At 42.4% G+C, this 22,620-nt stretch overlaps 1 protein-coding gene across 1 annotated transcript in view; it reads left to right on the top strand.

Annotated features, from left to right (window-relative positions):
* LOC138491297 (actin filament-associated protein 1-like 2) overlaps positions 1-22,620 on the top strand; it is a 341,208-nt gene that overhangs the window by 148,921 nt on the left and 169,667 nt on the right. The gene's annotated exons all lie outside the window — the stretch shown is intronic.

Below are 22,620 nucleotides of genomic sequence, written 5' to 3' on the forward strand. Positions count from 1 at the left end.
TGGTGTTCAGGGGACAAGGGCATTACTGGTTCAAAAAAGGGTTGTAAACGTTATAGAGGTGCTCTTTGGCTTAATTTTATAAGATCATGGGGAATGGATATGGTGTTTAATGATAAATGTACATGGAACGCCCGGGGTGAGTCTACAATTATAGACTACATATTTGTTAGTGACAAGTTGATTAAGGACTCTGAAAATATGCTTGTACAACCCAAGTCTGAAAGTGACCATGCTATGATATCAATTAATTTGAATCTAATGAAAAAATCTACTTACAGAAATGTGTATTGTGTACCACTAACTGTCAATGTGAGAGGTAATAGGGTCAAATGGAATACGTTCAAGTAAATCAAATTCAATAATATGATGTGGCATGACTATGAGATAAGATCCCTGGAACAAAAAAAAGAAACATACTCAATTTCAGCGTTTGAGTTATTGGTCGCTAGTTTGGATCAGTTTCAGAGTTTTAGCTCTGGTCTTGTGCACAATAAAAGGACTCGCAAGCATGCTTTTGACCTTGAGGTTAAGCAACATAGAGCTTTATTGCACAAGTAATTATGTGCTATAAAGAAACTTAATTTGTTACTTGTTAATTACAAAGAACAAACTAGAGTGTGTCGACAAGCTTACAAAAATTGCAGGATTCATTATCGAGCCTCCCTTGAACAGAAAGATGCTGAGGCTATGCTCAGGGCTATGAAGGAGACTAATTCTAGAAATTACTGGTCTCTAATTAATAGCACTGAAGCATCAAAAGTGCAGTTAACTTCTAATCCTATTGGCGAAATTAGTATGGTGCAACTTTTTTGAGAACCTATATGCCCTTTCCAGTGACGGTACATTATTAGTAGAAAGTAAGGAATATAGATGGGTTTTAGATGTTTTGGTTGGAGAAAATAATGTTGATGATTCAAAAGTTGAAACCATCTGCTACTCCTGGTCCCAATAATTTAACAGGCAATATACTCAAACAGAATGCCCACTTATGGGCAGGAATATTGCACTTTATATTTAGTGATGTAATCCAGACCCAAACGATGCCAGACTCTTGGAAAGTCTTGTACATGATACTTATATTTAAAAAAGGGAATCACCTATGTCCTAACAACTATAGACCTATATCACTAATTAACATAGAGGCAAAGATATTCGCATCCTTGATATTGGAAAATCTGTTGAGTTGGATGGAGGAGAAAGAAATCCTCGATGTAAGGCAGTTTGGGTTTCGTAAAGGTTTAGGGACCGATGCAGGTGGTCTTTTAGTATCCGTTCTACAAAGCCAAGCAAAGAAATTTGAGCACGTCCCTCTATATACAGCCTTAATGGATTTATCTGCAGCATTTGACATGGTTGATAGACCGATATTATGGCAAAGGCTTATTACATTGAATACTGATAGAGGCCTATTGGCCATGATAATCCATCTTTATACGAATACAGTCTTAAAGGTTAGGCTCAACAATGAAGGCTTGATGTCCAGAGAAATAAGAGCTAGGAATGGTTGGAAGCAAGGTTGCGCCTTGGCGGCGATCTTGTTTAATCTTTATGTATCAGGAGCTAATGACAAATTTGAATCTTCTGGGTTGTTACCTCCCAGGATTGGGGGGGATTGTTGTGAATTGGGTTGCCTATGCTGATGACTTTTTGCTGCTGGATCTCATAAAGATAGGCCTGCAAAGGCTAATCGATGTGTTTTCGGATTTTGTCAAAGAATTAAAATTGAAAATTAATCCTACAAAAACTGTTGTTATAAATTTGGGACAAAGTAACAGGTTAAGTTCTAATCCAATATGGTGTGTTGAAGGAACCAAGTTAAGATTACAGAAAGCCTTTAAATATGTTTTTTAAGCTTTGCAAAAAAAATGCTTAGAATATAAGGCGAAAGTGGTGGGAAAGCAGTTGAAGGCAATGGAAAGGAAATTTGGTAAATTCACAATGATGGGATGTAGAGATTTTTATTTGTTAAAGGTTATTCCGAGGTTAATTTATGGCTTGGAATTCTACCCGGTGAAACTGACTTCTCATCTAAAAACCATAGAAGCTTTAATCTGGAAAAAAGCATTATTTTTTCTACCTACATGCATACCATTAGAAATCATAAGGTATGAGTTTGGTCTCTGTTCACTAAAAAGCATAATGGAAAGTAAAAGAGCCATGCTATATAGAAAATGCATTTTGGCAGGATCGAATTCACTGTATAAAATATTAAAGGAGGGTGTAACGGAGAAATATATGATGGAATTACAAATTGAGGTGGAAAACATATTGTTGAATCTTGGTGTGTCAATGCAGTGTCTCATAGAGAAACCAGCAATGATTAAAACACTGATTAAAGCATTTGACTGGGTAGCTAACAATGCAGTGATCATGAATTCAAAGCTATATAACCAAGTAGCTTCCGTGTGGAAATGGTTCCCCGAACTTGAGCCATATCTGGTGAAATATCCTTCAAGGAAACATCGTAATAGTGTGATGCGATTTAGGTTTAATGTTTTACATACTAACGAAATCTGTTATATCAGAAAATTAATTCCTGAGAATAAGAAACTATGCAGATTTTGTGATGCTGTTGAAACATTAGTATATCTGCTATTAGTGTGTCCTATGCTGTCTAACGAAAGGTTTGTCTTCTTTTCCGAATTTGTATATGATACAGCAAACGTATCCAGGGAGCAAGTGTGGTTTGAAATGATGCATGGCACCAATATTGCATTGAAGTGTAAAGTTATAGATTTTCTAATAACCGTATGTAAGGTGTATTCAATAAGGGTCACTTAAGATCTAATGACCAAAGGTCCTGCAAGCATAAATCCTGTTCCCTAGAAGGCTAATGATGTATAGCATTGCAGGTATTATTTGATTAGATGGTATGTGAAAGTTTTAGTTGTGTTTTAGAATGTGACGTGATGTATAAATGTATAGCTAGGAGAATCCGCTCTTAGATTATGACACATGATCTGTATTTTGATGTAATTGTGAACATGTGATCGTTGTTCGGATAATGAAATTTGAAGTGAATTTTGGAATGAATTTGTTTTATGATGTCAATAATGTTGTGAAGAGATGTAATGATTTTAAAGTTCGTTTTATGATCTTAAATGTACTGATTTGAAAAGGTTTATATAAACCAAATACAATAAATAAATAATAAATAATAACAAATTAATTTTATGAGAATAATTCATTACAAATCCCACACTGGTGCCAGACTTTAATGGCTTTGGAAATTACACTGTTTCGGTATTCCGGCTTTAAGGCTCAATGTAACGCGCCTCTGAGACAACCTGAACATATAGCACTAGCACTGTTCAACAATCCAGAGGGAGAGGCAATAGAAGCAGAGAGCAAAATCAATCAGAGTCATTGTACTGAAAGGGTTAGTTACACGCAGGGGCCCACCAACGTCCTCACCTGGGTGCTATTAGGGCCCCTGCGTGAAATTATAAACTTTTGCAAAGAGTGCAAAATCAGATGAAATACTATGTATACTTCAGTTTCACGCTTTGTTTGTAAACAAATATAAATGCTGCCTGCAGATTAGGCTTTGCAATGGTCCCAGTGTAATCTGCCTTCTTTCAGCAGGTGTGAAACGGAGGCAGATTGCTTAGGAATCCAGTCACTTTGCGCCTGCGTGAAAATATTATGCAGGCATACAACAAAGTGCACTTTGAATATGGGGAGGAGAAACCCGGCGGAAACCTGAGCTCCGCGTCAGGCCGCTTCTCTGCCTTCAAAATGGTTTACAGTGAAAGCATAATTGCTTTACGCATTGGTTTTACGCCTTGGTTTACAGGTCCGGCCCTTATAAAATGACCCCTGATGATTTTGACCTCACTTTATATTAATAACTTTATGATAAAATGTAATCCATTAATCATCGTCTATCCATTAATTTTTTTAAGAAAAAATATTATCTTTCTAGAGCGCATTTCTCCCCAATACGTTTGTCCAATAAAGTCTTTAAACACCGCTGCAGTAACAGGAGGCACACAAGCATAAACATTTTTTTTTAAAATGTACATAAGCAACCATGACCCATAAAACATATAACCGGTCATTGTAAAATAAGGTAGCACAAGTCTGTTCCTGAAAAGAAAATCATGGTAAAACCATGGTAAAACCGGGACGTCTGGTCACCCTACACTTGCTTCATGTTCCTGCACATTTCTGCGGACAGCCACGCGCCCTATATATTCCTTTTTCCAGTGACATACTATGATCTAAATACCGTTTCCATTTAGCCGGTCTTGGTGCATTCATAGCATCCCGTTCCCTTGGCAACCATTAAGGCAGCAGCATATATAAACAATGTATCCCATCTGTTAAGGGTGTGGTCTTCCCATAGCACCAGAAATAGTAGCTCAGGATCACAGATCATATCTTCCCCGATTACCGCTGAAAGATGGCCCATCACAGCCCCCCAATACGCCTCGATCTTGTGTCATTGCCTGGAAGTGTGGAAGCAAGATCTATCACTGGATCAGCAGCGGAGACATTGTGGGTCAGGCACTCAACGACACTTTTACTTCCTATGAATAGTACACCCTAGGTAGTACTTTCAATTTTTTTTTATTTTTCTATTTTATTTGTTTTCTTGGTTAAACAAGAATTTCAACCTTTAACATACAGACGTTTATGAGGTCATTCTTATACTCGAGCATCTTTATTTGGCCTCTTCTAAGAATAGTTCATCCTTTCCCATTTCATCAACCTCCATAAGCAGTGTAAATATCTGTTTCACCAGTTTAATGGCATTTAGTGTCTGGCTGACTTTATCTACCCTCATTAGTCGTTCCCACCACTCCTCTTCTACAGTTACATCAAGTACAGGAGTAGTGCCCACCAAGTATTTGCTCCTTAAGTGTACCAGTTTTGGGCAGGAGAGGGTCATGTGTCTAGTTGTCTCCAGGATTTCTACAGAAGCGGCAGCTGGCCTCTTGCGATGTGGTCTGTCTTCTTTGTAGCTGCACTTCTCTCGATGGTAAATGGTTTAATCTGCATCGCATCAGCAGCTCCCTGTAGCGAGATGATGGAAATCTTGTCATGTACGAGGGGGGGGGGGATTTGATTTAACTTTTTTCTTTCCCAGATGATGTTACGGCAATGATTGTTTTGGGCCTTCAAGAAGTCCGTTTCGATCCAGTCCTAATCCCCAAGAAGCTCCTTAGCCTTGTCCGGATTACCTTTGAGCGTATCTATTTGAATATTATAATGCATCAGTATGTCACTGCATTTGTGTTTCCACCTCTGAAAGAATTTATCCCCCTTGATCGTCACTGGATTTCATAGAATCTCAAAAGGGATTGGAGGGCTGTCCAATATGCATTTACGATAAAAGGAGATTGTCTTCCATAGTACTATCGAGACCATGGATTGGAGTCTTAGTTTGTGTCTGATTGTCGCAACTGGTAGGCAGTTTGGGAGTCTCAGGATTTCTCGCCAGAAGTATGCCTCGAATTTCCCTCATGAATCCCAAGGCAGATTTAGGAGTGATTCCGCTCCGTGGGTCAGGATAGGCACAACCTTTTGTTTATAAAAGTAGATGATATTGTGCCTGTTCGTTGATGTTTTTATTGATTGTGACCCCGAGGTAAGTTGTTGTGTCCACTACTTTCAAAGCCTGGTTTTCGATTTTCCAAGTAAAAGGCACCTTTTTTTATTCTGGCACCTATAGCAGATTTCATGGTCAGAATCATCGATTTGTCTATGTTCATTTTCATTCTGTTTAGGTCCAGGTAGTTCTTAAACTCAGTGATTCGTCTCTGGAGCCCTATAGCAGTTTGATCAATGAAAACAACATCATCTGCGTATAGGACCCAGGATAAACCGGTGCCTTCTAGCTTCGGGGGGAATGCTCATATCTTTTACTCAGAGTTTGTTATATCTGCCACCAGATAGAGGGCAAATGAAAAGGGGGCTAGGGCGCATCCTTGCTTGATGCCCTTGTAGGTCCAGATCTTCTCAGTTGTGTCGCCTCCCTTTGAAACCATTATTTGGATATTTGTATGTGTATAAAGTGCTTTTATTGCTTCCAGGAGGTCTTCTGGGCAATGCCATTTTTCTAATTTTGCCCATAGGATATCTCTGCTGACTGCATCAAAGGCCTGTACAAGGTCTATAAATCCTAGGTAAACGGTCTCCTTTGCCTCCAATGTGCGTAGCTTCAACAAGTTTAGAAGAAACAGGTTCAGAGAAGTGCCCACCCCAGTCATGAAAGCAGTCTGGCGGTGTCAAGGGTTTTGACCCATGTTGAATCAATAGACTGGGTAGATGTGGGGATGAGCTGTCGCCGCCCATTATTCTATCCCAGAACAAACTAAATCAATAGACTGGGTGGATGTGGGGATGAGCTATCGCCGCCCACATTCACGCCAGAATAGGAGAACCGCGCAGTTTGTGCGCAAACCAAAATGGTCGCCTAACCTTCCACCCACCAGTGCGAGCATGATGGGCCAGGGGTGCCATGAGTGGAATGTGTGCCAAAGGAAAAACAGCAGTGCCTGTTAGCTTAAAAAGCCATTTGAAATCACCTTGGTTTCTCTGAATGCAAGCTCAAAATGCCTATTTTCAAACATTGCAGGATATTAAAAAATCTCACTGAACACCAGCAGACATTTGGCAGAATGAAGTTTTGTGTGCATACAAAATCTGGAAAGAAAAAGAACCCACAACCATGTTCATAACAAAACTGGCTGAGCTGTGGAGGTCAGCAGTTTAAGTTGAACTGAACTGAAAAGCACTAAAATCGAAATGTTTAAATTAAATGAGGGACCTACTTTTGAGTGTCACATAGTTTGTAACCGTTGAAATGTCATAGTTTTGAACTTAGAATCAGCATTCTAGCTGCATGTGTAAAAATTGTCAGTTTGATTTGAATGTAGAAAACTGGGAACAAAAAGTGACATTTAGCTGAAACCTGGCTTAATGAAACTGGATTCTGCCTGACAACTACCCCCGACAGGAGTTGAAACTGGATCAACAGCTGTGTTCCCAGGCCTAGCTGCATCCTGCTGCCCCTGCCAAAAGGAGCTCACACCTCCCTGATTGAATTAAGGGAGGGGACCTGCAGACTGCAGGAGGTTGAATAAAGCCTTGTCCTGGACTCAGGCAAATGTTATATTGGGGGGGCCATAAAGTGGCTTCCTCTTGGGAAAACTGGGAGGGGCAGTGCATCTGCTAGCAGCTGAGCTTAGGGGAAGTGGATAAACCAGTTATTCCACCCTGTGATGTGGGAAGCCACACCCCTTTTTGACCAGGGCATAATTTTAAAAAGATAGATAACTCATAGTGCGGACTGGTCAAAATTATATAAATAATACCATTATTCTTGTGATTTTTCGGTGCACATTTTAAGAGGGGTTAGGACCCTGTGGTATGTTCCTGGGGATAGTAGCGGAAAAAAGGTTGTTACTCCAAATATATGCATGTTAAAAATCTGACACTTTATCATCTGAAACCCATATCCCTGGTGCACATTTGTGTAAAATCTGGAAAGGTTTAGAGGTCGTTATCTGGATGAAAAGGAGAATTCTGTCATCAGTGGACACAACATCGTACAAAGACAGGGATCGGATGGTTTGGTGCTACAGAAAATATGTTAACTGGACCTATAATATGAGAAAAATGGTACATAGATAAATATGTATTTGGATCAGAAATAGATTTGTGTGCAATTTGACAATGGGAGGTTCCTCTGACCATAAAACCTACAGCATCACTCTGACACTCCATTTCCTGCCCCCAATCAAGGGAGAGAGGAAAGCTGGGCCAATGACAAGTAGAGAGGGGCAGGCTTAGCTAGGCCCAGGCACACACCCATTTTCAAAACACATAAAAAGAGACTCCTGGGACAGGTAGAGACATTCAATTCCATTTGCTGCGGAGCATGCTGACCGACGACTTCACATCCAGAGATCCAGACTTCAAATCCATCAATCTTCAGAACCTGTAGCAGAAATTAACTCCAGAATTTGTAGCAGAGAGGCCTGAATCCACCAGCTGAATCCTCTTCAGCAGGCCTCAAAACCAACCAAACTATTCAACAGCCGGGCGAGCTGTTTGAATTTTTGCCAAGAATTTTTGCAAGAACCTGTAGCAGTATCCAGAAAGCAGTGCTGTATCCAGAGAGCTGACCCTGATCGCTGTGAAGTGCCGAGACCAGAACCGGAGTCCAGTCCAAAACCTGACCAGATCCGTGGCGAGGTCCATTCGTGCCCAAAATATATTGTGAGTACCGCCAGAACTGTGCAGAACCCAATCTCTTAGTTAAAATAATCTAATTCAAGCTATTTTAACCTAATTAGAACAGCCTCCTAGAAATCGTGTCATCTGTCATTTTTAAAGCTGCACAATTTTCACCTGTCAATTCTGCAGCTGCAAGCTGTCACCTGTATTTTTGAGTTTGACTTTAAATCCGAAAATCTACCTTTATTAAATCGTCCATATCTCTGGAACCGTTTGGGCTAGGAACGAAATTTAACTTTAATTTTAAAGCTGTGATTCTAGGCTTTCCAACGTACCTAGAACAGACTTCCTACTCCCTATACTTTTTCCGTAATCGCGAGACACACACTCGCAAAATTTACCACGATTTGCGATTTGGCTCAATGTTTCCACTTGTCAAAATAGCAGCTCCATTCTTTCCTTTGTTAAAATCTGTTTGCAACCTGGTAATAACTCATAGAGCATTGCTAAAGTGAGCCTGAACTAATACCAACAAGCATCTCTCACTCACCCTGAACCTCTAGAGGGAATTAAAAGCAATTTTAGCACCTTTTCACTTCCTTGCAAACCACATTAAAGTAATTTGCCTGTGTTTAAAACTCATCCCTGTTTTCTCTAAGCTTGCTGGGGGAACTGGAACTGTGTATTGCATTATAAAGTGTGATTTGTGGGATTCTTGAAGACTGTGTGCTCTCCTTCCATTTCTTGTATTGCATAGGGGAGGAGTGAATTGTCAAAAGAAAAAGTGATCATATTACCTTTTGCTAAAATCATAACAAGTTATTTCTGTACTGCATTTTATTCCACCTTGCATTTCCTTGAAACCATCAAGCATTTTCAGCTACCTCATCCTCTACACTACTCCTAAGTAACCAAAGCAGTGTACCCCTGTAACATTATCCATTGTTGATCACGGTCCTATTCTGAAGTGTGATATCAGTTATCAATTTATTTATAAAGTGTGATAGATATATATTGTTGAATTGTCCAAATAAACCTTTTAAATTTGCAAAACAAACCTACTTCTTGGCTCAGTGGGGTCAGGGGGATTCTAAGAGAGGGGTGTTATACAAGGGTTGTCATCCAGAGTACTGAACTGGATATAAAAATACATCAATAAGGGTTTTCCTCAGCATCCCAGACTAGGCATTGACTTAGCTGTAGTGTTGATTGAATATCGCTTACAGCGGTTATCCAGGATACCTGTCTTGATGGCCCAACTTTTAAGATCTCTTAACTGGATGGAGGAGAAAAGCTTCCCAATTGAGTCTAAAAGTGCAATTGGCCTATAGTTCCTGGGATTTGTACGTTCTCCTTTTTTGAAGATAGGAACTATCAGGGCTTCCTTCCAGGTTTGCGGGCTGGATCTGTTTCGCACAATCTGTTGGAAAAGTGGCAGGATGAAGTCCGTCCAGGCTTCCCCATTTTCTTTAAGCATCTGATTGGATATGCCATTAGGGCCAGCCGCTCTTGAAGAGCTCAATTGTTTAATTCTTGGTCACACATCCTCCCGGTCTATTTCAATAAGCCAGGGGGACGGGTTACTTTTCTTTACAGTTGGCTTTGTGGCTTTATTTGCTTGAAAGAGGGTTGTGTAATTTTTCACCCAGTCTGCCTTTGATACTTGATTAGTGATTAGGGCTGGCTGGAAATCTTCCCCTTTGTTAAAAATTTCCCAGAGGGATTGTGTATTAGAGGTGCTAATCACAGCTAGCATTCGCTTTGCATCTCCCTGTGCTCTCCATATCTCAGAGGATTTCAACCAATTCTTATACCATTGCTTACTTTGTCTCAATCGGTCTTCTTTGCCGGGTGAGTTACTTCGCCGAATTCTTCAGAGTTCAGATCGGTGTTCTCTCCTCCTTTTCACCAGATCGAAATTATATGTATGTTTTCTTGCAATAGTTGTGATTTTATCCGAGCCCCTCTTGACTTCAAACTCCTTCAACGGCCATCTATATTCTACCGATTGGTTATTACTTTGGATGTTATTAGCCAGGCGAGTCGCTAATTTGGGGATTGCGGGTGCCTTAATTCATAATCTGTTCCTGCCCCATGATAGTTATATTGGGCATATATTTTCTCGATTCCCCTCATAGGTATTCTACAAAAGTTCCACTTCCAGCAATGTGTGGTCACTGATTGACTGTTTCTTCCCAGGGAATGCTTTAATCCACATTAGTGTGTTTCCTGACACAAGACAGTAATCTAGGCAAGCACTCTTTAGATTACAGAACCAGGTATCCGCTCCTGGGAGGTCGCCCTTTGGCCGTTTAACATGGTCATTTCTCTAATATTCATTTCCGCAATCCATCTTTTTTCATTACTTTCCAGTTGTGATCTTCGTCTTAGGTGGCCCTTTTTGTCCAAGAGCCTCAGATTCAAATCACCACAGATCAGGATCAGTGGATTTTTTTTCTTCGAGCATGGATTTATCTATAGACTCCATAATGTCTGTGAGATACTTGTCAGTTTCGCAATCATAGGCACTCCAGTAAGTATTGATTAAGAGGAGTCTGATTTCCTGAGTCCCTCTATTTTTAACCAGTTTTAGTATCTGGACATATGGTTTTGGTGTTTGGTGATCCATTACCTGAAGATCCCAGTCCTCTTTAATTAGAGTCAGGAGCCCCGCACGAGGCCTACCTAGAGGACCTTTAATAGCGGGGTTAATGTAGGTCTGATATCCCTCACAAAGCAGGCTAGTTCTTAACCAGGACTCCTGTAGACATATTATTTCAAACTCTCCCAAGAAGTTGCATTCTCCTGAGTATAAATGGCCGAAACCCCTGGTATTCCATGAAGCTAGGGGTGATCTTCGCTCCGCTCCTTCCTGTGGGCTCTATTGCTTCTTTTTTGTCCGATCGGGTATTTGACATTCCTGCGCCCTTTTTCACCATATACCCGTTTAATATCTCCTGGATCCGATTGTTTCGCCTTTGATCTAGTATTGTCGATCGTATACCTTAGCTTTGTCAGGATATTGTCAAGGGGTTTCTGGCGATCTTTCCTCTGGTCTGGTTTATCAGACCTGTCGGGGCGGGCTTCTTTGGTTCGCCAGTTTTTGCCAGTTTAGGGGTTTGACGATTCCCTCTGCGGGTATTTAGGTACTTTCAATTGGAAGAGCTGGAATTTGGATGAGATGGCACATTCACAAGGGCGCATAAGGGCTCCTGTCCCCTCTTCTGCATCCATAGTGCCTACATCTGTCGCCCACCTAGATTTTAAATTTGTCAATGGTCTGGCTGTGAATGAGAGGATAACTTGATACAGCGTCAAAACGACCTTCAAAGGTATTTTTTCATAATTTAGGTTAGCTTCCAATGGTGAGTGCTGCGAAATTGCATCAAAATCTTGAAACTGGGACTTCAAAGCATGAGTCAATTGCATGTATCGCAAATGTTCCGTCCTAGGCAGATTATGACGGCAAGACAACTCTTGGAACGTAAGGATATCTCAATTATTAACAACATCTCCCACTATAGTAACGTTCCTGTCTGTCCGTTTCCCAAATAAATGCAAATGCGTAAGCTCCTGCAGCTCCTCATTATGTCACAGCGGGGCAGCCAAAGAGATTTTCCCAGCCCATCCCATCACCCTATTGACGTCTCTTTTAGCCTGAATGACCATTCGTATCACCTCCAGAATGTCATGATTGCGGCCTTTGATGTGTAGGATTTTCAAAGGGGACACATTTTCCAACCATATGCACTCGGTCTTAAAATGGCGAGTTGAAGGAACCTTGTGAGACTAGTCATTAATAGCAGCGAGTTGTGATGCCCAGTAATATTTTTTGTAATCTGGGAGACAGATGCCTATATCCAAAACTTAAAAAAGCAAAACCAAAGTGGTAATGGCTGGAAGGTTTTGAATTAATCTGAACCTCTGGCATTGCTCTGGGCAACCCTCCAGGCCATCGTTCTTTGCCTGCCAAACTTTTACAGAAAAGGTAAAGACCATATGAAAATCAGGCTTGATCCCACCCCAAAAGGGGCAGGCCAGTCCGAACTGCTGGGTCACATCCCTTCTGCACGAGACCACAAGCATCCCCAAACATGTTTCGGCCTCATTGGGCATCATCAGTGAGGTGTAGCTTGTGTCTCATACCCATCCCGCTCAAGGTGACTAAAGCAAAAACAAAGAGGTGATGTCTGGAATGTTTTGAATTAATCTGAACCTCTAGCATTGCTCTGGGAAACCCTCCAGACCATTGTTCTTCACCTGCCAAGCCATTACAAAAGAGGAAAGACCATATGCAACTCAGGCTTGGTCCCACCCCCAAAGGGGCAGTCCAGCCCGAACTGCTAGGTGACATCCCTTCTGCACAAGACCACAAGCATCCCCAAACATGTTTTAGTCTCACCGGGCATCATCAGTGAGGTGTAGCTTTGGTTTCTAGGCCCAGCAGGCCCGGAAACCACGTCTGGGCATACATGTCCGATTGAGGGTGACTAAAGCAAAAACAAAGAGGTGATGGCTGGAAGGTTTTGAATTAATCTGACCCTCTGGCATTTCTCTGGGCAACCCTCCCATGAAACATGTCTGGGGATGCTTGTGGTCTCGTGCAGAAGTGATGTGACCAAGCAGTTTGGGCTGGAGGGTTGCCTAGAGTGATGCCAAAGGTTAAGATTAATTTTAAACCTTCCAGCCATCACCTCTTTTGTTTTGCTCTTTCCCAAACCAAGCTATACAACATTTGCAAAGCAACCCTGGGTTCAAAGTTTCCCCACATAAGGCGGTACGTTTTATTTGATCAAATTCTACATTAGGGATCTTCTAGGGATTGTTTTGAAGGATATATACATACCTGGGAGCGTCATCATTTTAAGCAGAGCAGCTCTACCCAATAAGATAAGGGAAGTAACGCCCAGTATTTCATATCGGTTTGGAATCCTGTTGTGATGGGATTAAAGTTATGTTTCAAGAAATGATTCCTGCGTCTAGTTATGTTGATGCCAAGAGACTTAAATGTGTCTTTTTAACCATAAAGGGACAGTTGTCAGGTGTTTCAGGGGGACTGAAATGCATTCATTTGCACCATACAAAATAAATGAGACCCTTTGGGACCCATTCATGGAATAGCTGCACGGTTCAAAGTGACTTTGCATTGCTGAAAAGTGACTTTGCACTACCGACACAAACCCTGATTGATGGAACAATGCAAAATGTATTTTTGCCGTGCAAAGTAGTTTTGTACTGCAAAAATGACTTTTGACAGTTCATGAATTAGGGTTTCTGGTCACTTTGAACCTCGCAAATAATTCCATGAATCGGTCCCTCTGTGTTAATATACAATGACATTCTCGGACTTCCAGTTCCAGCACCAGATGGGGGCGGTAGGGCACAACACATGGTACAGTAACAGCTGAGTTCTGCTTAACGGCTGCTGCTATTCGTTGCTTAGAAGCGGGTGGAATCGGACATGAAGCGCTACTATATATGAAACATTGAAATATGTGAATATACGTGTGTTGGTTTTATATAGAGCTGACATGCAGGGTTATGGTTCAGAAGAGTGTGCCATGTGTGACATTTTGGGACACAGCATTATATGTACCTGTTGTGGGTTACAGGGCTTTAAGTGGCAGAAGTCTTTGTGTTCATGGTGTTTTGGTGGTCTGTGATAGATGGCATTAGGAAAAAGTGCCCCATGTTCAGGGCGCAGGCAGTGCTTTTTTTGACTGTGCAGGAGGTTTTGCTTCGTGTGGCTGCGGAGGAAACAAGACCACGTGACGATGGAGGCACTGGCACACGTGACTGTTCAGGTGTTAATCCCATAGGTGATTATGAAGAAGACACTGGGGGGGTCACTTTATATTAAGTGTTAACTGCATGCAAGGAGCCACCAACATCAGTACTGATGTGTTGTTGGGTCCCGTGAATGCGGAGTGCAAAAAGAAAGAGTAAAACCAGGCAAAGTCATCTTTACTCCTTCCTTTCAGTGGTATCAGGTAATATTATCCCCATATATAGGGTCGCCGTAAATAATATCGCCGGGAAAAGGTCACATCGATATTATATGGGTGACCATATATATGGGGACAGGGGCGAAAAAATAAAAAAATAAAAATTAAATAAAAAAATTAAAGTTTGGGGGTTGCGGAGGTGTCCCCCGCATGTTCCATGCAATAATGTCGCCACAAAAAACGGCAATTTTTCGGCGATATTTTTGCATGGCGAGATTTTTGTGGCGACATTATTACATGGAACCCTTTCAGTTGGTCCTGGAAAACATGTAAATGCCACCTGAAAATTACGCTTTGCACAGTGTGTTTACAATGGATTCCTATGGAACCTGTCTGCTCTTAGTGGTTCTAAATGGAGGTAAATTCCACAGGAATCCTTTCGTTTTGCACCTTCATGAAAATCTCTTGTAGGTGTAAAACAAATTCACTTTCAAGGCAGAGGAGGAAAGCATGCAGAGATGTTGACTCCACTTCGTGCCCCTTCTCCACCTTTAAGTAATTAAAAATGGGCCTAAGGCGTTAAAGCTTGACTACTTTTTTTTTTTTTTTTTTTACAGCTACATTTAGTACTCTGCCCCGTGTAAAATGGGCGCCATTGCATTTGAACAGGCAGGCATTTATGTTTTTTGCAAAACAGGGAGGGGCTCATTTTGGAAGTCCCAGTAATTTACGTGGATGGGACCTGTCATGTTTGCACCTTGATGTACCTAGGTCTCCTTTGGAAAATGTTCCATTTTTTTCTCACGGTGGTGTGCAAAAGTGCAGTGTAAAAACGTGGCATATCCATTTGTTTGCCACCATTTTGCACTGCGCCATGCAAATTGAGTAAATGCTGCCTGCCATATGCGCATGGCAGGGAGCGTTTACAATGGATTCCTATGGAATCCGCCTACTTTTTGCTAGTGTAAAAAGCTGGCGGATTCCATAAGAATCCACAGCATTTGCACTCGCATGAAAATGCATGCTGCCGCAAATGCTGGAGTATTTTCATGGTGGAGAGGAAGTGCGAGGAGGAATCGTAATTTACGATCCACCCCATCTCTTTGTCATGCAAATAGTTAAAATAAGCTGCATCTTTATGCGTAAAAGTAAAAATGGAAAGTAGAAGGATTTGCTCTTCTCTCTTAAACTCTGTTTTGTAAATGTGTATACTGCGTGTAGAGGACCCAAAAGAAAATGTGTGCTATTGTTGGTGATCCCCTACATGCAATTACATTTGTTTTTGTAAAATGACCCCTACCCCCACCCTTAGCTCTTTCTGGTTGTTAAGGAGGTAACGTTTTGCCTTTTTATTGGTTTTATTTGTAACACTTGCGCAGCAACCATTGGCTGCTTCAGAGCGCGTGTGGAATGCGAAGGCGTATGCCACTACTAAGGGAAGGGAAAGGCAGTGGGAGTAAAAAAGGGGACCGAAGCAGGCAGTTCGAGGTAAGTCTTAGTTCAGATGACGAAGCAGGACCAGCGCACTTTCTAGTTTCTTCTTCTTGAGTGGGAGCAGCTCTCTTGCTCGCGGAAATGCTGGGGCGGAGGGGCCTGCCACGCTTTCTTTTAGGACCGTTTGTATATAAGGTAGCACTGTCAGAAACAGGGCTTTTCTGTTGGAGGCCTCTTGTCTTCTGATGCAAGGTTACATGTAGGAAGCAAACCCCTCACTTGTTACTTGTTCTACAGACGAAGGGGAGTGTCTTGAAGGTCGGGAGTGCAAGGAGTCACAGGCCTAGTAAAGCGTTTCTAAGGATCTTCATGTACGACTGTGGGGCTTTGTGGGGGAAACGAGTGGACCAGCCTTGCGCTGGACTGATTCCAGTTCAGTGTGGGGGATGGTAAGACATCTATATGAGGGGAATTTACATTGTCAAATAAGAATAGTAGTCATTTGTGCTCATATCTGAGCTGTATGCCAGATTCCGCCTGTTTTTAAGCAGAAGGATGAAAGGCTGGGATCGAACCTGTGAAGTGAAGGTTGGCCCCATGCCTGAAGCGAGCACTTACCTCGTGGGCTAAAGGTGGATGCCTAACAGACTCGGCCTGGCCTATAGGCAATGCCCAAACCAAAAACACAAAATGCTGGTGTGGGCCCATTTGTTTGATCAAAGTGGGCCACTTTTTTGGCCAATGTGGGCAGTTTGAGTAGTTACTTCATCATGCAGCTATTGTTAAGAAATAGTAACAGGCCACGCACTCTGTTGCCAGTCAAGTTTTCCTGCATTGACTTCTCCTCCAAACGCACGTTTTCATGACTCCATCAATCTTCAGGGAGGCTGTCTTTCTTTTCCTTTTCAGGCGTGTCTTCATTTCCTTTTCAGGTGTAGCAAGTTCATTGACTTTAGTGTCTCTAAGGATTCCGGTACTTGTATTTTTTGCAGTTTATTTCTCATGCAGGTGACTGGAAACAACTCCCTCCATAGCACAAATTTTACCCCCGATGGGGCGAGGGGGAAAGCCATGATTGTGGCTCTCCATTGTAAGGCAGGGTCGCCCTGGTACTGCATTCTTTTGAGCCCGGGACTCCTGGAACATCATGCAGTTCGTAGTTTTGACCAGTGTTGCTGAATAAATATTCTTTAGATTGCACAATTTGCATCACACTTTATCAAAAAAACTCCCTCTTGGGTACTATTCCAATAGTCTGTCACAAAAGGAATGAATTGCCATTTGCAGCATGCCCACTGGGTGATGTGGCGGCCCATTTTCTGTTAGCTGCAAGTTTTCATGATTAGAGTGATTTTGTTTATTAAGAGAGAGGTTTTCAGCAAATTGCGCGCCTACATTTCAAACTGACTTAATTATGTGGGTGTGGGGCTCATTTCATCAGACCACTGCAAATGAGGCAGGATGGATGCTCTTAAGAAGACCCTTGGGTTTATCAGCATCGAGTGCTAGCTTGGTCATTTTCACAGCGCCATAGATAGCTTCGAGGGAATTGGGTGGACTTCAAGATGAGGTTGCGGCCTGCATAGTCTCAATGTCTTTGAATGTGCCAGTGGGCACACGTAGACATTGACCTACAAGAGGGATTGATGTGGAGAACCACTGAGGTACTCTACTCTCCATGCTGTGGCTGGGAGAGAGGAAGGTGCAGAGTATGACATTCTGGGAGCAGGTAGTGTTGAAGAAGTTCCACCAGACAAAGGCCATTCCCCTGCCACAGACCAGTCTCCCACCTGCTCCCGGGGAATCTCTTGCTTGACTGCGTCGAGAGTTGTATTTAAAGCCAGGATGATCGGCAGGGTGGGCTCTTCTAGGAGGCATTCCAAAGACCTCTAGCAGTGGTCATTCCTTGCCCTGCGAGGGTCTGAAACCGGATTGGTGGGGGTTCAAGTAAGTGGCCTTCCTCTCTCCATTTCTGAGGTTGGTTTACAGCATTCTTTTCTATGATGTTACCTCTGATGGGTAGGGTAGAGACCGGGTGGAAGTTGTCCGAAGAAACTGAATTCCTCAAATTAATTCTATAAGGGAGTTTTAACTATCATACACATAACTTTTCAGGATTAGAGAGCCGTCAACTCCTTCTAAATATACAGGGTGACAAATTGAAAAGATGCACTTCAAATATATACGTTTAATAAGCAGCGACATAGTGATTCCTGCTATATAAATATCTAAGACCTTACCAATGCTGTCAATGTTCTTAACATGTTGTAACTGAATGTACGTATATAACCAGATTCCTAAGATTGTAACAAGTTAAGTTCTTAAGTAACCAGCGCCGTGATACCCTTGGGTTTGGGCGTGTAACAAATGCAATAAATAAATAAATAAGAGTTTTGATATTATTCGACTTCATAACAATGGTCATCTATATACATTATGGCCTGTGGTTGGTATGTAAAAAACACACCTACTACTAAGATAGCGCAGGTCCAGGATTTAGGCACTCGATACTGGTACTTTGAACAGACGAGTTTCTTATAGAACCATGGCACAAGAAACATCAAACCATTTTCTAAAAGGTACAAAGTAACATACAGATAGCATACATGGTTGCTAACACCCATGTAAATCATGGCACGTTTCTAGAGCGTACTTAAGTAGCATACTACCAGGATTGCGGCATATCCGGGATATACACACCTGCTATGATTGACTGACTCGTGCTCAAAAGAAATACGCCGCAAGAATAATGTTGCAACTCTTTTAAAGGAACAATTTAACATATCGTCAGTTTTCTACAGATCGACGGGGAGCACCAGCCTGCAGGCTCTCTTACTAAGGTAAACTGCAGGTGTGTTATTTAAGGGCTAACTTGGAGGGAAAAACGACTTTGTATAGCGATTTGAATCACTAAGACTCAACTTTATTGTTTTTCTTGGGGCATTTCTATGAATTTTTATTTCTGAAGGGATCTCTATTCAGATTTCTCCCGAAAGAGTGGTAGGAATTATTAATTTATTCTGGACTGAGTTCAAACGGATTATTAGCACAATTCTTTCCAAGGGGGCATTCATAATTGGATCCTTTGCATTTGAGAGATTCTCCCCTTTGATTGTGGACTTCCAACACAAGGAAGGGACTTTTCTAAATTGAATATTTAGATTCGTTGAGCATCTAAATACAAAGTGCTTCGGATTAAACAGATCGGCACCTCTGGAAACTTGTTGGTTCTTTATACAAGCATTTTAATAATGTATAGATTAGAAAGTCCGGTCAGTTTATTTAGTCATTTCATTTTATAAATTGTTGTAGATTGAGCCAGAAGTAAGGTAGTCTAACTTCCTGTCGAATTGGTATTATCTATACGTTGCTGTGTAAATCATTCGTTGCTTAGTTTACTTACTTTGAAAACAACAATGTTTTGGGGGATGACTGCAACTAAGATTCAAGTATTTTTAGTTAGCACAATTGAGTGATTAAGTTACTTTGTAAAAATCATTTAACTTACATTCATTTAAGATTGTGATTGAAAAGACTTAAGTGCGTATGGTTTTTGTTATATATATTTTGCAAGCATAATTACATTGGAATAGAGATGGGATGGAAGGTTTTAAGTTACCGTTCGTGTGTGCTGTGTTGCTTCTTTGGAATGTTCTGTAGAACACCTTTGATCTGATGCAGGGGATATCTCTGCTATGAGACAAAGCTCTGTGGCTTTGTTTTCCCTTGATAGAATCCCCACGCGGACTGCTATCTGCCATCTAATATATCCTGCTTAGGCCCATGGTGACTGCACCACCACCATCTTGTCCAGCGGTGTTGTCACCATGGACACCTCAGTCCTGCGACAGCTGAGGGCAGGGTACATCTGCTGCTGTTCGTAGCATGGCCTTATCTGAACCCTCGCTCAGCAGCCAGAATATGCGGGTCAGCCTGCAGCACACTCGGCACATGCTGCATAGTCCCCTTCCCATATGGAGGACTTTGTAAGGTGGGATAGTGGAACCCCTTCTACCACTGCTGTCCGCTTTACCACCTCCCGCACGTAGCAGTCCCAAGTCCAGTCTGCACAGTGTCTTTCCCATCACAGGCTGCTTGACCCATCCCCTAATCCCACCAAAGTCTCCAGGCTCAAGCAGCCGCAGAATGACCATTGATCACCCCCTCATAACCTTCATTTTTGTTTTCTTTCTTCACAGCCCCTTATGAGCAGGAGCGTGTATATATGTTGGTTTTTCCGTGCCCTAAGTTGACCCTGGATTTCATTTTGACTACCATGCACCCTGAATTTGCTATGTACCCTCCACCCTGGATTTCATTAGGACCTCGGCCTTGGGCCCTGGATTTCATTTGGACTACCATGGACCCTGAATTTGCTATCTACCAGCCACGCTCACATACTGGATTTCATTTGGTCCCCGAATTAGCTTTTTTGCCGCCATTGGACCCTGGATATTTTTTTTGGGAACCTTTGGACCCTGGATATGCTTTTCCCCCTTGCATCCTGGATTTGCTCTTCACCTCCTTTGAATTTAGACCTGCTTGGACTCCGGATCTACTTTTGTACCCCCACCCCCCGGACCATGGATGTTTGATTTTTCATACACACACATCCCACTACGCCTACCCCCCTACCCTAAGTTGTAGTTGAACAGAGAGGTATTGATGTCATTTTGATCTGTATCTTTTCTCTGGGGTCTGGTGTGGCTCAGCGGGAGTATGGTTTTCTAACATGCAATTGTGATGGCCTCACCTCTATTCATTAGCTCATCACCATTGTCTCATTGTTCATAGCTGCCCAGCCTGCCCATCACCTAGTTGTTCACCCTCCTCTTCCTCCTCGTGAACGGGCGCATTTCGCTGGATGTCAATGTTTTGTAGTAGGAAACACGAGGCCCCAATTAGCACACCTTCTCAGCCCCGTACATGAAGGCCCCACAAGTCCTTTGTAGGCACCGGAAGTATCTTTTTGGCATGCCGAAGAGGCGCTCGATGGAATTCCATGTGTACCATATTATACCACCTCTGCCCAGGGGTGACTGGCTGCCCTGGTAGGAGTAGGATCGTTCCAAGGCCCTTCCTGAGACCTAGTCTTGACCGCTGCCAACGCTACCTTGATTAGTCTGGCTTGTCCAGAAGGTTTCCCTGTTCCAAGAAACTAGGCTGGCCTTCTGAACCTCTGCCCACCAGGTCAGAGTTCAGAAATCCATCTTAACACTAGTTAAAAAGAATGAGTATCTGCAAGGCAAATGGAGAGCCCTGTTTGAGGCTCTAGAGTCGAAGAACAATAGGCTGTTCTGGCAATTGGTATCAGCCGGGGACCTGAAGGGGGAGCGGATCCTTGATTGTTGTATTAGCTCAGATGATTGGGCCCAGCACTGTGCAAAATTATACAGTGGCTTGGACGCTATGAATTCTATTACCCCAATTGGCACCCATGATGATGCCCCTTTACCCGTTGATCATTTACACATTAAAGTAGAGGATGTGGTATGTGTCATTAGATCACAGAAGGGTGGCAAAGCTGCAGGGCCTGATCTGATCCCTGGTTACTTGTTTAGTGATGAGATAGTTGTCTGGATCCCTGTTTTGTGTAGGTTGTTTTATGCCATTATTAGGCAGGGTATAATTCCTGATTTGTGACTCAGAGCTACGATAATTACCCATACAAGAAAGGTGGTAGGAGTCTCCCGGGGAAATACCACCCTATATCTCCCTTCAATAGCAACGAAGAGCTTTTTGGTAAAATCATTCTGGCCTATCTTCAGAACTGGGTTGATAGAAGTACAATCATTAGCGACCTTCAAGCGGGTTTTAGAAATAACAGAGGCACTTTGGATCAATGATTTATTCTTTATTTACTGGTACAGAAATATACTGTTTTAAAGGGAATGAAATTGTATGCTGCCTTTCTTGATCTTCGCACTGCCTTTGATTCTGTTTCGAGGGGAACAGTTTGGAACCTTTTGACCTCACGCAAAGCTCCATTGGAGTTGGTTGGGGTAATTAAGTTATTGTATTCCCAAAATAGTGCATCTGTCCGTTATGGCCTGGGGGTGAGGAAACAAGTGCATTTGGGGAAAGTGGGTAAGACAAGGTTGTGCCCTGGCACCCCTTTTGTTTAATTTGTACATCCAATAAATTATTGATGCACTGCTAGAAGGGTGCCAGGATAGCCCCAAGATGGCAGAGGGCAAATACCCTGCATTATTCTATGCTGAGGATGCGGTCCTTCTTGCAACAACGCCTCAAGGTCTGGACCAAGCTGTGAAACTCTCTGCTTCCAAGTGTAAGGACTTGCAATTGAGTTTGAATATAGAAAATAAATCGAAGGTTCTTGTCTTCAAACCGCGCTTTTCTGAATCTAGGCAACTTGTGTTAAAGGTAGATGGAGTACAGCTCGACCAAGTTAAGCAATTTGATTGTCTTGGAGTAAGAGTCCAGGAATCTGAATGTTGGGTCGCCCAAGTGGCCCATGCTTCTGCCACTTTAGAAAAATACTGTGGTGCAATCTCCTCATCCTTGGACATCTATGAAAAGCGGGCACTTCCAGCAGCACTGTACGCCAATATTGCCAAAATCCATCAATGACCAAAAATTCTTGAAAAAACTGAATTTCCTCCTAATCAGTGCTCCCTCGGCTTTGGTTTTATTGGAATTAGATGTCATGCCCCTGGATGCGCAGGCTGGACTAAGGCCAGTCCTTTTTTGGATAAGATTATGGAAGCAGGCAGCTGGGAGAAGTCCTGCAAGGCCTTGTGCCATCTTATGTCCCTGGATGGTGGGAAATCAATAGAGTGGCTTTGCCATGTTAAAAAGTCCCTCCACATCCTGGAAGGCACTAGTATATGGGATGCCCCATAGAATACGCATAGTGACACAAAGCTGGCATTTAAGGCACAGACAGGGCTGAGAGTGCGTGACAAACTGAAGGCGGGTGTGCTGAGGTTAAAAAAGGGCCCTGGTTATCTCGAATGTGGTATTCCCGGGCATAAGGATTATTTGGATATGATTTTTCTGGCATTTGAAAAATCCTTGTACCCGGGTCTGAGAA

The sequence above is a fragment of the Ambystoma mexicanum genome, chromosome 10, assembly GCF_040938575.1.
Source record: "Ambystoma mexicanum isolate Mex_15411 chromosome 10, UKY_AmexF1_1, whole genome shotgun sequence".
Classification (NCBI taxonomy): Eukaryota; Metazoa; Chordata; class Amphibia; order Caudata; family Ambystomatidae; genus Ambystoma; species Ambystoma mexicanum.